The following is a 17588-nucleotide window of genomic DNA, read 5'->3' as shown; positions in this document are numbered from 1 at the left end:
AACCATGCATTATCAACCTCCAATGGAACTGTATGAAAGACATACAATAATTTTGGAAGAAATATAATTTTGACAAGGTTACATCTCCCCATTATTGAGAGATTCAAATTATTCCATTGACTAAAATCCTTGTTAGTTTTTTCAAAAATAGGGATAAGATTAATTTCGATTAAGCGCTCAACGTTCGCTGTCTCCCAGATAGGCAGCTTCCTCTTCTACCCAGCTTTCATTGGCCAGAGTATGTCTATTCATCACTAAGTTTTGCTTTATTTTTAAAAAAAAAACAAATCCTCTGTTATCCATTCTTTGGAGTGGACAGCCCTGTCTGGATCACTGGTACCTATTGCCACATCATCGGCATAGGCCAGTATTTTCATATCCCAGCCCTGCAGACTGATGGGCAAGATATCCAGAGAGGCTTACAGCCTCCTAAGGAGGGGATCAATGTATAAAGCAAATAACAGAGGTAAGTCCGGGCAGCCCTGTCTCTTTCCCCTTTCTATCAGAAAGGGATCCAACTCAACTCTCATTATCTGTAATCGAACTATTGGTCTAAAATACATCACTCGGATTGCATGGATGAAGGGCCCACCCAAGCCACTGGCATTGATAACCTTCCAGATGTACTCCATCACACCCTGTCGAAAGCATTCTCTGCATCCTACAGGGCGACCCCCGTAGGTTCCTGTAGGATCTTGGTTGCATCTAACAATGATATGACATGATCCGGGGACCCTCTCCCTGGAATAAACCAGTGCTGCCTAACCGAGACCAGTCGGTGTATTAGACCACCCAGCCTGCTTGCAAAGAGTTTAGAATAGAGCTTAACATCACTATTTAACAATGTGATTGGCCTATAAGAGCCCAAAGCTGTAGGTTCCTTACCTTTTTTGAAAAAAAAAGATGATTACATTTGCGGTACCCCAGGACCCTGGAGGGGAGTGCCCTATTTCTAACTTGCCTAAAAAGCTCCAGCATTTCCTGAAGGAGTTCTACAGAAAAAAACATAGAGAATTCCAGTGGTATAGAGTCCGTTCCTACTGCTTTCCCAGATGGGAGAGCTTGGAATGCCGCCTGGCATTCTTCAGTTAGAATATCTGCCCCTAAAATTGACCTCTCCCCTTGGGTTATTTTGGCAAATGTCCCCGGGTCTAAAAATTCCTCTAAATCCTTAGGGCATCCTATGGAGGAGGCTTTATAAAGATCACCGTAAATTCCCAGAATGCTTCTATAACTTCAGTGGGATCAATTACCATGCTGCCTTGCATATTCCTGACCTGTCTAATACGCCCAGCTGGCTGCTTTTTGCCTTGACCTGACTACTAGAAGTCGCCCCACACGTTCATTGTATTCATAGCACTCCTGGTCTCTAGCCACAAATTTGTCGGCGATCTTCTTAACCGTTAATTCGTTCAACCGTGCCTTAGTTATGGATATCAGTTTAAGCACAGAGGTAAGATCTCTCCTAGAGGCCACAGCGACAACAAATTCTGCCTCCAAGACACAAACTTTTGATAAGGTTCTTTCCTACACTCTATGCCACTTCACTCTGCACCACTCCACTGTAAACCACTATCCTCTACTCTATGCCATTGCACTCTATGCCACTATACTCTACACCTTTGCACTCTGTGACACTCTACTCTGCAGCACTGCACTCTCTGCCACTGAACTCTGCACCATTCTACTCTGGGCCACTCTACTCAGCGGCGCTTTATTCTATCTCACTTTACTCTGCACCACTCTATGCCTCTACAGTCTACACCACTGCACTCTACGACACTGAGCTCTATGTCACTCTACTCTATACCATTCTGCTCTGCGCCAGACCTCTGTACCACTTTACTTTATGCCTCTTTACTCTACTCAGCACCATTCTACACCAATGCACTCTATGCCACTCTAATCTACTGTGCAGCACTGCACTCTAACACTGCACTCTACGGCCCTTTACTTTACGTCTCTCTATTCTAGTTTGCACCACTCTACTCTATGCCAGTGCACTCTACCCCCACTCTACTAAGCACCACTGCACTCTATACCACTCTAGTACAGGCCACTCCATTCTGCACCACTCCACTCCATACCACTCCACTCTGCAACACTGCACTCTATGCCAATGCACTCTACGCCACTCCACTCTACCCTGCACCACTCTACTCTATGCCACCTCACTTTTCTCTGAAACAATCCACACTATGCCACCGCACTCTATGCCTCTGCACTTTATGCCACTCTACTCCACTCCTCGTCACTCCACTCTACTTCACTGCAATCAACACTAGCCAGTCTACTGTATGCCACTGCACTCTACACCACTACTGTATTCCTCTACATTCTACCCTGTAGCACTGCACTCTACCCTACACCACTCCACTTCATTTCACTCGACTCTGAAACAATCTACTCTGTGCCACTGCACTCTATGCCACTGCACTCTCTGCCATTCTACTCCTCTCTGCGCCACTACAATCAACGCTGCACCACTCTACTCTATGCCACTGCGCTCTACCCTGCACCACTATACTCTACCATGCACTGCTCCACTTTTCCCTGAAACAATCTACTCTATCCCACTGCACTCTGTGCCACTGCACTCTACGCCATTCTACTCCACTCTACACCACTGCTGTTTATGCTGTGCCACTCTATGCCTCTGCCATGTCACTGTACTCTAAACCACTGCACTTTATGCCAATGCACTGTATGCCAATGCACTCTACACCACTTTACTCAAAACCAGTGCACCCGATGCCACTGCACCCATGCCAACTACTTTGCACCACTTTACTTTACGCCACTACACTCTACAACATTCTACTCTATGCCATTGCACTTTACGCCACTGCACGCTATGTCACTCTACATCATTGCACTCTATGTCACTGCACTCTGTGTTACTGCACTCTACGCTACTCTATCCTACTCTGCACCACTGTAGTCTAGGGGCTTATTTATGGGATTTTAGTTTAGGGCGACCCAGCAAGGCACCTGCTGCACTGCCCTATGCCAAAGTGAAAGGGCAGGAATGCACTGTATTGAAGCAATACGTGCCTTCCTGTCCTTTCTCCCGGTGCTTGTGCCATTTCAGCAGCCTAGCACCAACGTAGGCACACTGGCACCATGGTGCAAAGCTGCCTCCGCTGCATGCAGGATTGTTTTTTGTGCAGGAAGGAGTACCTTAGAGGCGTTTTGCTCTTTTTATGGAAAGACAGAAAAACAGGAGGAAATTAACATATTTCTCCTTGTTAGGCCTCGCATCGGGAGGCGTACAGATTTGGTGCTTCCTCAGTTTTACATCACTTTGTAAATCTGGAGCAGTGTCAAATTCCATGGGTGTTGCATGGGAGAACTTTCTGCAACACCCAAGGAATGCCTCATGGGCGCAGAGTAAGGCAATGCAGTGATTTGCGATATGTCGCCTTACCCATGATTTATGAGGCCACTCAAAGCCATGTAGGGTAGCTTTGCGTGGTTTTGTACATTGAAATGAGAGCCCTTTGTCACGCATGTACCACTTTACATGGTGCAAAAGTGACACAGGACTCTCATAAATTTGACCCTGTGTGACTGCTCTCTGTACCACTATACCCTGCATCACTCTATGAACCTGCACCACTCTACAACTTTGCACAACTCTATGACTCACCCCACCCTATGAACCTGAATCCCTGCACTCTACGACCTTGCACTCTGACACTCTACTCTGCATGACTGCACTCTACATAACTACACTCTACACCACTACACTTTACGCCACTGCAATCAATTCTGCACCGTTCTACTCTATATCACTGCACTCTACACTACTCTACGTCCCTGCATTCTATGCCAAAGTACTCTAAGCCTCTTTACTCAAAACCAATTCCCTCTACACCAGTCTACTCTGCACCACTGCACTTTATGCCACTTCACTCTAGGCCCCTATGCTCCACTCTACTCAACTCCACTATGCTCAACTCCACTTCACAACACTTTACTCCACAACACTCCACTCTATGATGCTCTACTCCATTAACCTCTGCTCCACTGACACTCTACTCCACTCTTTGCCACTCCACTCTACAGCACTCTACTCCACTCTATGCTGTTGTACAAAGCTACTCCACTCTGCAACGCTCTTCGCAACTCCATCTATGCCACTCCATCCCACTTTACTCCACCCTGTCTTATGACTTACTACTCAACGCTACTCCCAGACTCCACTCTATGCCACTCTACTTTATGACAATCTACTCCGCTTTACACCACTCTGCTTCTCAACTCTCTGCTCAACACCATCTACGCCACTCCACTCTGCTCTAAACCACTCCACAACACTCAATGCCACTCCACTCTACTCAACTCTGATATTGTACTCCACTCTACAACACTCAACTTTATGCCCTTCCACTCTCTGACAATTCACTCCCTCCACGACTCTATATGCTACTCCACGGCACTCCACTTCACTGCTCTCCATACCATTCAACTCTACTGTACGCCACTCTTACACTCCACACCACTCTACTTTACCCAACTAACATTTAGCAATGCTGAGCAGCAGCCCCTCTGTAGCACAACACTGCTAAGACATATTGACAAAGCCAGCAGCACTTTCACAGGCGAGACCTATTGGCTTTGCCAATGCTTGTTCTATATGCCCCCATACGTAGATTACTGTTTCTAAATCTTTTGCATTGGAGAAATATGTTACTTTCTCTTCTTCTGATTAGATATTACTTTGCAGTTTGAATTAGGTCTTCCGCTGTACTTGCAAAATGAATATTTTATACTCACGTTTTCACTTTCCCCCTTTTGCTATATGGAGAACCAGAGTGGTTTTAACTTTCACTAGTAAATCAAAAAGCTGGATATTGTTTCTGCAGGGATTAAAGAGGCACACAAAAACAGAAGGTAATTCTACAGTTGTAACGTTTATGAGGATAATGAAGTGATAGATTCTGAAAGAATATTTTATATGAGCTATTTGTTTTCCACAAATCTATCCTCCTTTATGGTTCTCATAACTCTGTCAAATACATTTGTTTCTAGGGAGCCTTTGGTTAGATGCGTCACCTATTTAAACCGATTGTTGTGGACAGCAATTTGAGAAATTCCACGGAGACCCTTATGTTTTTTCGTTTAGAATATCGAATAAAATGCTCCTCTGTTGTGCAAAAGGCACGGAAATAATACAGTGAGGACACATTGACTTTTTGCCACATATAAGACAGCGTCCATTATCCTGAGCTCACCAGTTGTATTGCGGTGTGTTATTTGAAGTGACACATTTGGTTGTCAGTGTGACGCATCATGAAACAATCCCACAGGAAGTGCGAGTACCTCGGAAGGAATGGTGCGAGACATTTTGCAATTCCCAGTTCTAAAGACAGCTCAATGTCATGTCCATATGCGGCCACCTTTTCGAATTCTGTCTTCTCGTCATTTTAAATGACGACCTAAACCAGACATCGTCTGCTCAACACATAACGCACCATTTGCACATCGTGTGTCACTCTCACGTCGAATTAGTCATAGTGAGTGTCTTTCCGGGTATCATATTTCAGGAATAGTCTTTTAAAAATGCACTCATGCCTTCATATCTAATCTACTGCAGAAAAATTACCGAATATATGTCAGTCGAAAAGATGAATCTTTCTGCAGCAACAATTAGGGACCGACAAAGGACAGGCCTGGCCTAAACTCATTTCTCCTTAAACAACAGAAACTACAGTCCCACCCTTCACGCCCACCATTTGCAGACTAGAAGAGCTAAGGACGAATTAATCTGCAACCCTTGCTAACAAAGTACACGAAGAAGCTAAACGGTGCCCAGCCTACACACTCCTCACGTCATCGCCTGGATACCCTGCAGCCACAGGAAAGCAGGCAGTACACTTCTGTTTGCTGAGAGGCTATCCCCACCTCCATCTTGTGCATGCCACAAGCAAAATGGATTCCACTTTGCTTTCGTAAATAATACTGCGAGTCAAGCTTTAAAGATGAACTTCAGAAGAAATCTGCTTCAGTATCTGCAGTATCTCTTTTTCAATGTTTGCATTAGTTTCCCTCGAAATTCGCTCACATTGCTATGATCATGAGGTTATAGCTAACAGGAGCACAGACTAAAGCTCTCAGTCTTTCCCAGTATGTGTGTCCAGGCATTACTTTATGCTTCCAGACCTTGAGCTGATAGGTTGTTCTTGCTAAAACAGTGGCCTTGTGTTAGCCTTTAAGAGGATAGACTATTCTCCTGATTCTAGTACTTATTAAAAGTACTTATAGCATTATTTCACATGCAAATATTACTTCTTTCTACAGTTTTGCATTCTAAAAATGCATACAGTCTCAGAAAAGCATCCTCTGTATTCTCATACAAGTGACATTAACTTAAAATTTTGCGATATTGCCTCTTTTATTTCCTTTCAAATGAACCTCCCCCTACGTTCCATCCTCTGGATGCCTCTACTCTCTGAGCACAGCCCATACTCTAAGTCACATTGCTGTTTGTCTTAATTCATATTATTGCATTTTGGCAAATTTCCCACAACTCATCTCAAAGATCAGAATGCTTCCTTGAAAAGTCATATCCCTGCAACTTAACAATACCAATTTCCTGTAGCTCATCACAAACCCCCTCCCACTAAAGATCACACCTAGCTCCTATGTCTGTACTCTCCTTCAGAGCACAAGACTAATCTCAATAACCACTGAAAAAACACTAACCCTGGGTTCCGGAGCAGCGTGCTGCCCAGTGTGAAGCTCTTCAATGCTTCATTAGGGGTAGTAAGCAATAAATAAATCTAATTATAATATAATGCAATATATAATCCTCCTGGCCCTCACTGATACTAATATCATAACACTCAGCAGTTGGACAGACTATTGCACTTCATAAAGACTGCATAATAAATGTATTACACTGCTTGACACGCTCACATCTGACAAAATTGCTACAGGTCATGTCCATCATTCAGTACAGTACCTCTCCACAGCAATAAGCTAGCCATCATCAACTGAACAGGCATGGTATAAATGAAGAGATATTTCTCATGGTGCTGGCAAATGGAAGACTTTAATTTAGTCTGCCACTGCAGGTCAACAAGATAAATAATAGGACATTTTCTTGACATCTCAAAAGGACAGTCAGATATGGGCCGATAGTATCAAAGTCCATCCCAGCAGATCTCTTCACCATGACTTTCTCCAACCTGTGTCTGCCCAAAACCATAAACTTTAAGCAAAATATCTCGGTGAGATAACCAGCTAAGTGAACTATGATCATCAGAAACAGCTAAAGGGACCTGCAGAGCTTCTAAACAATGCGACCTTACTGATAACCATAAACTGTGCCCCTCTCTATCACACTTTTTCATCCATCACACAGCTAAAGCCCTGCATCCCATAACACAGTAGTCACACCTCAGTGGTCATTACATGCAACATGGAAACACTTGTCACATAGGATCAAAATGAAGACAACACATGGTGTAGCATGCTATCCATGTAGGTAAGCGCTTCAGCGTCCAACATAGGGGTAGAAAGCACTATGTAAATGTTGCTGTACAATACAATACAATACAAAGATCAAGGTTTACTGAAAGGGTGGTCTGACTTCCCACCCACACTACCTGTTCCTCAGAGCAAGATGCCATGCTGCAGCAATGTGGTTCTTTCTATTCCACACACTCTCAAAGTTCATGCATGTTTGTGCTGCAGGCCAACCTATCGATATACACTCATATAGTGGAGGCCTCACCTTCCACTCTGAGTGTGTGCAGCATCCCCTTAGGCATGGAAGACAAGCCTGCGGGTACTCCTGAGGTGGATAGTAGGGTGCTTGCTGACGTGTGGATAGATGTAGGTAGGCACCCCTTAGCTCAAAGCAAGTTTAGGAGGCACACAGAACATACACCATCTCCTGTGTGGTTTACAGCCTGCGATCCCTTGGTTGCAATGTAGTCCCACTGTATTTTCCTTAATCTGTATTTACGACCTACAGGGCCATTCTATATTGCAGAAGGATCCTTATGCCCACTTCCATAATGAATAAATGATCCGAGAATGGCATATTCTGTCATCTGCCCTTCCAGAACATTTCTTGTGCTAGAGTCCCAAATGGCAAAGAATTGCAGTGCTGCAATGGCCATGTTGTACCTCTCATTCATCACTGTTGAGAGTTTTCTGGTCAGTAATCCTTTTTGCATCCAAGGCAAATGTGATTTTATTCCAAGTTGTGTTCAGCGATGCACTACACATCTCATTTTGTGATTTCTTTCTCCTTACAAGTGGGAGCCACGATGCCATCGAGTTGTCCTACATTAGTCTTTCCCATTGATCTCTGATGTACAAACTCAGCGTAAGCATTCCGAACCAGGTTTATTAATATGATGAGAGAGCCAGCAAATGTTTAAGCTTTGATGGCACGTGTTGCAAAATGAATTGCCATTGGGTGGTACTTGATCATGTAGCCTTTAGTGTCTGTTTTTTAAAACAGTCATAAAACTAAGGTAATAGACTGGAAGATGACCTTGACTGGATTCTTCCACAAATGTTTTAAGTTTGTGCACACAAACTGCAAGCTGGTTTAAAGGGGTACATCTCAGGCCCCTGGGAATCTAGTATGCAAACTTTGAAGAGGTGGCCTAGGGAAAGACAATGGAGGGAATTGTATGCTTTGCAGTTGGCCGTGAATTGTGATATATCCTTTATTAGAAGCTAAGATGGAACTTGATACTCCCACCTTACTATCGACTCCGGATTATTGTGGTACCAAAATATTGTGATCAGTTTATCAAGTAACAAAATGTTAATAATTTTACATCTAATCCTAGAGCTTTGAGAGCAGGTTTTTTATGATCACATTGTCCGAGCCCAAGTACAAGTTTACTGTCACTGTTTGGGGCCCCTGGATACTAGTCTACCATAATTTAAGGGAGTCGTATGTAAAGACTATTAAAGCTATCCAAAGTGGAAAGCACCATTGTGAATGTTAAAGCAATTTATTGTGCACATAGTAGAATAATGGTGCAAGATATCTCGTAGCATAAATACATCCTCGAAGACATTCTTGATGATAGTGTTCAGTTGATGGCTACTGGAGGGTTCTTAGTCTAACAGGACTCCAAGATCCTAAACCTCGGATTGTGTTTGTGGAGCGCTCATTGAGTCCTCCTAGGTAAGCGGGAAAGGTCCCATAAGGAAGGTCTCAGTATTTTTGGGATGTTTTGGCAGAGGGAGTTTGCCTAGCGATGAGTTGGGCTGTGTTGTTTTACCTAACATTTGTCATGTGTTCTATCCCCACTGGTGTGTATGCGCCTATTGGTGACCATGATTTCATGAGTTCTCTTCCGGTTTATTGTTCATCTGTGTGTCATCCACATGCATCCGGTACTCAACATTGGGGTGAAGTAAAATGAAGGAAAAGACAATCATATAGGCATGAAAAAGGCTTGGTGAAAGGGAACTTTGAGGGAATCTGTTTTGAGTGATGGTGGTACCAAAAAAAGGATTTTCAAAGAAAGATCAAAATTTAGTAAGAATTGCACTTACTATTCCACCATTGTCTTTCAGGAATTTAAGCTGCAGTGTTTTTGAATGCAGTGAACAAGTCCAGCAGTAGAAGGCCATCTGTGTGCTCTTAGTCATTGGCCATGAGCAGGTGTTCCTTTATGTTCAGGAGTATAAGGCCAGTGACACAGTTAGGTCAGAAGTCAATCATTCAGTATGGTGTTTTTCTATAGGTAAGTGGTTAGATATTTGGTGTTTGCCATCGTCAATGCTTTTATAATGCAGGGTTTGACCAAGAGGAGTCTGTAGTTCAAATAGATCTTGGGGTCAACATTTCAGCTTTTGAGGAAATGAGTGATGATGGCGTGTTTCAGCTTTTGAGAGACTTGCCAGTGCTAAGCAAAGAATTGAGGAGGTCTGTGGTAGTTGGGGGTAAAGTTAAGGAGACTCAGATAATATTTTTTCCTGTGGATGTCTGGTGAGGTGGATATTTTTAAGAAAGAAGATATGAATTTGGGATTCCGAATGGAAGAAAACTCACGGGAATGTCAGCAAGATATGAGTCTAGGACCAGGAAGGCACCATGCTGAAGGTTAGCATGTCAATTGTGTTCTTGAGAAATGACAAAAGGTTTTCACATAGGATTTTGGATGGTGAGAATATGAGCGGAGAAGGGTATGCAGTGACTAAATCTAAATAGGACTGGAACAGCCAGTGCTGTGTATCTCTAAACATGCATTTCAGGATATTTGTCCTTCTGCCTTTATACCTTCTTTCATCATTCTGTGTAGTTTAAAAGACCCATTATGAGAATATATTATCATGCATTGGTTAGGTCAACAGATCGTGCCATTAAAATGTGAGTGCTGATGCCGACCAATTGGCTTTCCCAATATATTTTAATTTGTATTTTACTGTTCTAAAATTTGTATCTGCCATGTTGAAATTCTAAATTAAAACAGTCAAAATCCTCTCCAGTGAATCACAACATATGCATGTACATGTGCCACAACACATGCATCTACACAGTGACTCTCTGGGGATGGATTTTGTCAATTACATGATGGTCGGCGGGTGCACTTTAGCTTTGTATTGCATGAGTGCACATGGTGGCAATTTATGAATGTTTTTAAGCAATACAAGATGGCTGTCATGTATATGCATGTTTCATGGTGCAGCAATGTCGATTTTGGCTGTTTAATATAGCACTCCATCATAGCTGAAGCCCATTTTAGGATAGCAAAGTGCAAAAATTGATCGAGAGTGAGATGGGGTGAGATGGGGTGAGGGCACAGAGGAGCAATGGATAAGCCATAGATTTTGGGGAGCGTAAATAGAGAGAGCAATGACTCTGGTTTAAGGTAAAAAACAAGTGTACGCGAGAAACTACTTTTGTGATAGTTCCATTCACAAATTGGTGCCAGCAGATGCCAAAGCTGATGAACAACCTTCTTAACCAATGACTTAAGCAAACTGAGCCTCAGTAGTTATTCTCTGTCCAAATACCCTTTCTGTATATGTATATATGTGTCTGTCTGTGGCGTGTGCTGTATGGTGATAATGCCTCTTGCCAGACAGACAAAGCACAGCCTTTAGGTAAATCTTTAAAAAAAACTATATCATTGCAGTAGGCATCTGATACAACTTCTTTGGCAATTTCCAAACCATAAATGCACCTCAAATGCTTCTGAACTGCGCTCTCAGTTTAAAACATCATAAGGGGGTCCATTCTGTGCTTCCTGAAATAGCAGTTCATGTTGTTACAGAAAATGCATGCGCATCAGCCTTTCTCTTCCATTCCTGGGTCATTTTGCAAATGGAAGTCATACCACGCAAAAGATACTAGCCGTCAGGGCCTGGCTTCTGGTTTTAGTATTGGGCAAATAAATAATTGTCTCCTCTGCTCCTCCGCTGCTGATCTGGCTACTTTGTCTTCACATTGATACACACATCACTCAGAACCATCTGCCAGAGTCCAATGCAAAAGATAAGGTACCTGTTGGTCTGTCTGTGACAATACTGCCAGGAGAGGTGCTCTAGTCAATTATACGATAGGTAGGAGGAGTGCTTTCTGACATTAAATAGCCCATCCGAAACCTAATAGGACACATATTTCATAGGTCGGTCACCTTCCTGATTGGTGAATATCATTTGATGGCAAATGGTTGACTTCTGTTGACTAAACCTGGGACACATTTTCTGTCTTAGGTGCAGAATGCAAAGACGTGTTGATGTTCAATCAGCGGGAAGGTCTCTGTCAATTTTTAAGCGTTTTTGCTTTTTAAATGACCAGCTGCTGAAATAAGGTGTAAGATGTATTGCACCCAGTAGCTCAAAAGTAAGCCCTTAGACACTGATATGTGTTGTACTTGTATAGCGCACTGCTACCCCAGCTGGAGTGTCCTGGTGCTTTTTACTCATACCGCTGTGGAACCCTTCCTGGCCTTTCCCTGTGATATGTCCACTCCTGGCCACCCCAAGGTGAAGCCAGGTATCCCAGCGCTTTTGGGGCCGTTGTGGAGATTAAGCAAGCTATTGCCCAGAGTTGCACTCATTATTAGAATAGGCACCGAGGCGGAATATCAGGTCCGAGGAAATTGAACCCAAGACCCGCCGAGGCAGGAATTGAACCCTGGTCCCAGGCCAGACCTCTGCATCAGGGTCTGCCGCTCTAACCATTGAGCCACATTTCTCCATATCAGTAGTCCTTGAGCTTTCACAGCACCCAGAACATTCATCAAGCAAAATATTACATTATTGATAAACAACAACTTCCATGGGACCATCATACCGCTCTTTGTATTTTAATCAGAGGAATATGGTTGGGGTTCCTGATATAGGTATTTATGTGCCTGGAATTCAATTGGTCAGATAAAAACAATTTCCTCCATCAGTGGTAGACTCATGAGAATCTGGTGATCCCCATGTCAAGAAATCGATTTGAAAGCCACTGGCTTCCATTCAAACAACCAAAGTCATCATCTGCTCTGGCACAGGTGAACTGTTCAGCTTCCGTAGGGCTCCTTCTGTGCCCGCATTTCATCTGCTTGAATGTAGGCAGATGCTATCTTATGCCTAAGAATGTAAATATAAGCTGCAGAAGCGTAAGAAAGGCATGTACTATTCCACACAACTTTTTGTCCAAGTTAATAGAATTGTGGACCTCAGTCATTAGATCTGTTCTTGTTATGAGCGGTTAACTGTATCACTCTAATTAAGTAATATAGCTGCACTCCTTTTCACCTTCTTTGGCTGGTTGAGATACACATATTAAGCACTTCTGCTCTGGATTAAACTCTTAGATCGCTTCAAGAATAGACAAAAAATCCGTTACTACGAGATTTAATTGGATATGATAGGGTGATTTACATTTTGCACTGCACAACCTCTCGCTGTCTTCATAATTATGTCCTGTTTCTGACGCCGTGCCTTTTACTAACTATTTGCATTGTTTGATCAGCCCAATTCTGGCAGAGTAAATCTCCAGATAAAGCCTTAAGTTCTAATAGTTTAATTTGTTCTATGAGTATCGCAGACCCTTCATTAACCACATTGTGGAGCTCAGCAGCTAATGAACTTGCAGCAGATATTTCAGCCCTCCTGGCCTGTCAGTAAACGATTCAAGGAAAGCTCTGCTTTCACCTCTTCTACTATAACCCTCAGCTCTTATTTTCACATGTTGCCCAGTGAGTGAATGGCAGTGTAATAACTGTAATTATATACTGTAAGTGTGGAATACATTATCAAGGCTGTATGACAGAACCACGCAGGCCTGAATCCATCCGTGGCTTAACAACACAGTCAACTGAGTTGTTACCACACGTTCCTTTAGCACACAAGTCGTTACAACGACTTGCTTTAAGTAAGTGCTGGACTTATATTACTATTCCAATTCCAGTCTGTGTACCAGTAGGGAAGGTGCTTTACTGAAAATCCGACACCAGTGCAGAACCACGTTCCCTAAAGCAAGCCGTTGTAACAATTTGCGTGCTAAAGGAACGCATGGCAATGTCACAGTTGTGGTAGTGGCTGGGTTGTAAAGGCACTGTGGGGTATTGGCTGCTTGGTAAAGGATGTTTCCCTTTATGTATGCATGTTTTATATAATGGAGTATACACCAGTCCAACACTGTGTTCCCTAAAGCAAGTCGTTGTAACGACCTGTGTGCCGAAGGAATGTGGGGTAACGTCGCAGTCGTGGTATTGACTCCATTGTAAAGGCACTGCGTGGTATTGACTGCGTGATAAAGGATGCATCCCTTTATCTAGGCATGTTTTATACAATGGAGTATGTATAAATTAGAACTCTCTGAACATAGCCAAGTCTGTTCTAATGTGTTGCAATGTGCATAGTCTTCACTGATCGTCATGCGTGATGTGATATGTGAGGTCATAAGCAGTGCATTGCGGGGTGGAAGTTATTTTTAGCTCAGCTAACTATAACTGCTGAATTTCACTGGTTTTGCACGAGTGAAAACGAAGCCTAACTATAACGTGGTGTGTGAGTGTCTGAGTGACTGTGAGTGGGTGTGTGACTCTGTGAGTGGATGCATGAGTGTCTGAATAGGTCTGTGAGTGGGTCTCACAAGTGTCTGAGCAGGTCTGTGAGTGGGTGCATGAGTCTCTGAATGGGTCTGTGAGTGGGTGGGTGAGTGTCCAAGTGGGTCTGTGAACGAGTGTGTGAGTCTCTGAGTGGGTCTGTGACTGGGTGTATGAGTCTCTGAGTGGGTCTGCGAGTGGGTGCGTGAGTCTCTGAGTGGGTCTGTGAGTGGTTGCATGAGTGCCTAAGTGGGTTATCAGCTGAGTTGTTAAGTGTGTGCTTTTAAAAGGGCATAACACAGGACCCTGTGCCAAAGGTGCTGCAGAGACCTGTGTTATGCTGTTAATTATTATCCACTGCTCCAACCAGAATTCAATTCTGCGGCTCTCTGGTTACAGAAACAGACCACTGCAGTGCATTATCTAATGGAGATTTCATAAAGTACGATAGAGCATTACCCACTGATCAACGTAACTTGCATTTATTTTACTTTTAAGCTGTGTGTTATTTTATTTGTACATACCCGAAGGTGAAAGACCAAAAAATTACATATTTTTCTTTTTTTGCCACACCTTTTACCCTGCCCCTATTGTGCACAGCATCAAAGTTCCCTTACTTTTTTAAATGCTTTTCAACTGCTGCGAGTGGGGCCATATGTTACCCCTCCTTGGGCCAATTTGGACCTGTCGACCCCATCCCGAGGTCCAGCCTTCATTGATTAGGGGAAAAGGACAACGAGGTCCCCACTCACTGGGCGATTTTGCCAACGGGGACCCCATCCTCCTGGACCCGGCCATGTCTCCTGGGAGCCACCAAGGGCACCCAGTGTGCAGCACGGGGACTGATGGGGAGCCTTTAGGCCCGGCAGTCTTAGCCTGCTCCCTGCCTCCTGCTGCAAATAGAGCTCCCTGTCAGCAAGAGCAAAAGTTTCATTTCTTTCCCTGCCTGCATGTCTGTGGACAGGGAAAGAGATGAAAAGTCCACTTCCAGTGAGCAGTAGCACTTTTACAGTTCCCGCCCGCTGGAACCGGAGTGTTTGCGTTTGACAGCTCCCGCCACGCAAAAGCAAACATCTGTGTCCCTGGGGTGGGCCCCTGGGGCATAGCAGGATCCATCCCTGGGAAGTGGTGGTACCCAGGGCCATATATTGCTCAAGGAGGGGGGTTGCACGGCTCCCTCCTTTGTTTTTCACGGGCCGGCCCTGGGGAATAATATATATGCCCCTCTCCCATTCTCAAATTTTTGGCCCCGTGAAGGTGGTGGCCAGGGCCCATTGGGGTCCACAGGACCCCTCCACTTTGTATTATTTAGCCTCAGAGAGGTAGTCGTCCCTGGTGCTCGAGAGGGTCCCCCCAACAATTTGTCTTTAGCCTTGGGGAGATGGCTTATAGAGCCTCAGGAGGGGTCCCCATGTGCCCCCCTCCTTTTTTACAAATAGAGCCCCAGTGAGATGGTGGCCCTTGGGGCACCAAGAGCCTAAGGAGGGGGGCTCTGTACGCCTCCCTCCATTTAAAACAAGGGGGGCTTTATTAAAAATATGCACGGGATCCCGCACTTTTTTTTTTTTCATATTTGTCGTGGATTCGCGACTCCGTCGCATTTCTACTGCAAAATAAAAATACGTATAAATTATTCCCAGATTATCAAATTTTTGTACGTCGGGCCTACCTACTAAAGGTTTGGTCTACACGGCATACTTAAAACATACACACTTTGGGACCTTGCAAGTGTATGGTAAGGTTTGGCACATAGTTCACACCTCTTGCCAACTGGCATGTTTTAATTCTTATTCCTCCCTTGGTTAAAACCCTAATTTTCCATCTTTTGTCTGCAACAGCTACTTGAACTGTTGAAGAGCACTCGGTCTATATATACACTAGGCCAGTTTTGTTCCAAAGGAACACTGAGGTAATTCGCCAACCTTTCTAATGTCTTTGGAATGCTGAACAGGGTTCTTTACATATGAGCTGTTTTGGATTTTTTTTGAGCCAGCTCCCGGATCTTGAGGTCAAATCTGTCGGTAACAAGTTTCTGGCCAAATTTTTTAGTATACCACGCCACAGCACCTTTTATAAAATATTAATCAGTTATAAAGACCCTGTCAACAATATTGAGTCCCTGGCTGGCAAATGACAGCCTGGATAAGGTCTCGCTGTCTCCAGGGTCATAATTACTCATAGTATTTTGCTATCACAAGAAGTGCTTAGTGTTTCTTAGCTAAAGACTCATTTTATAAGATATCATATGATCTGTATTTTATGTCCCATAGGCTGCATAGATGGGGCCTCAGGGCTACCGCAAACTAATTTCCTGGTGCATATATCACACATATAATTGTGTCTTGCCCCATTCTGACCCCCTATTGGGAAAAGGTTTTTGACAAAATCAACCAGGTCTTCAGACTTAGAATTTGGCCTGTATCTCAAATTAGCTTGTGAGCTTATTTCTCTTCTATATCGCCTTCAGCACAAGGAATACATTTTTTTGCTTTTTTGCTGTGGCCAGACTGGGTATGGCACTTTCTTGGCTGCAAAGGGAAGAACCTGATTTCAACAAATGTTGACAGGAGTTCTTTTTCTTGTTTTGCCTTGAAAAGTCGATTATCAGTTGTAATCCAAGTCGCTTAAGACTTTGGGAAATCTGGGTCCCTTTTGATGAACTTATGGCTGCTTGTAAACCTGGCTGTCCAAATGCAGTTTAGTTCTCCCTACTTCGTTTTTATTATCAGTAGGCTTTTTCCCTTTCTTTTCCCTTTCTCCTCATCTCGCATGCATGACAGACTAGAGGGCATATTTACAAGACAATGGCGCAGTGCAGTGTCGCAAGCCATTCTGCAGCGCCGAGCTGTGTCATTGTCTGAATGCAGGAATGTGCTATATTTACAAAAATATGGTGTATTCCTGTACTCACCCAAGCGCCGGTGCACAACAGCAGCCGCGCGGCAACACTGACACCCTTGCAACATGGTGCAATGGTGCCTGCGTTGTAGGGATGATTGTTGTTTTGCAGGCAGGGGCGCCTTCCTGCACAAAGACAATCACTACTATGTGGAGAAGTGTGGCTCAGGGGTTAGAGGCGGCAGACCCGGAAGCTGAGATCGGTCCTGGACCAGGGTTCAATTCCCGCCTCGGCAGGTCTTGGGCTAAAAATTCCACGGACTCGATAATTCTCGCCCCGGTGCCTCCTCGACTCACGGGTTCACACTCTGCAACTCTGGGCAATAGCTTGCTTAATCTCCACAACGGCCCCTCGCGGCAGGATGCCTGACTTTCACCTTGTGGATACCCTGCTATCTCACAGGGGAATACCAGGACGGGTTCCCTAAGCAAGCGCCGGGAAACCCACAGCGGGTAGCTGTGCGCTATATAAGCTCAACTACATTTACACATTTACATTTACATCTTGCTCCTTCTATGTATTCTGCAGAGTGCAGCACACATAGAAAGAACAAAAATCAAAGAGAAATAAAAGTAGAAGCGTGACTTTGTAAATAGGGCGCAACATGGCGCATTCTTTACGCTGATGGTGCGTCACAAAACGTGACGCACCGGCAGCAC

The sequence above is a fragment of the Triturus cristatus genome, chromosome 2_1 (assembly GCF_964204655.1).
Source record: "Triturus cristatus chromosome 2_1, aTriCri1.1, whole genome shotgun sequence".
NCBI classification, from domain to species: domain Eukaryota; kingdom Metazoa; phylum Chordata; class Amphibia; order Caudata; family Salamandridae; genus Triturus; species Triturus cristatus.
The sequence above is the reverse complement of the archived record's forward strand: the minus strand, read 5'-3'. Positions refer to the sequence as shown.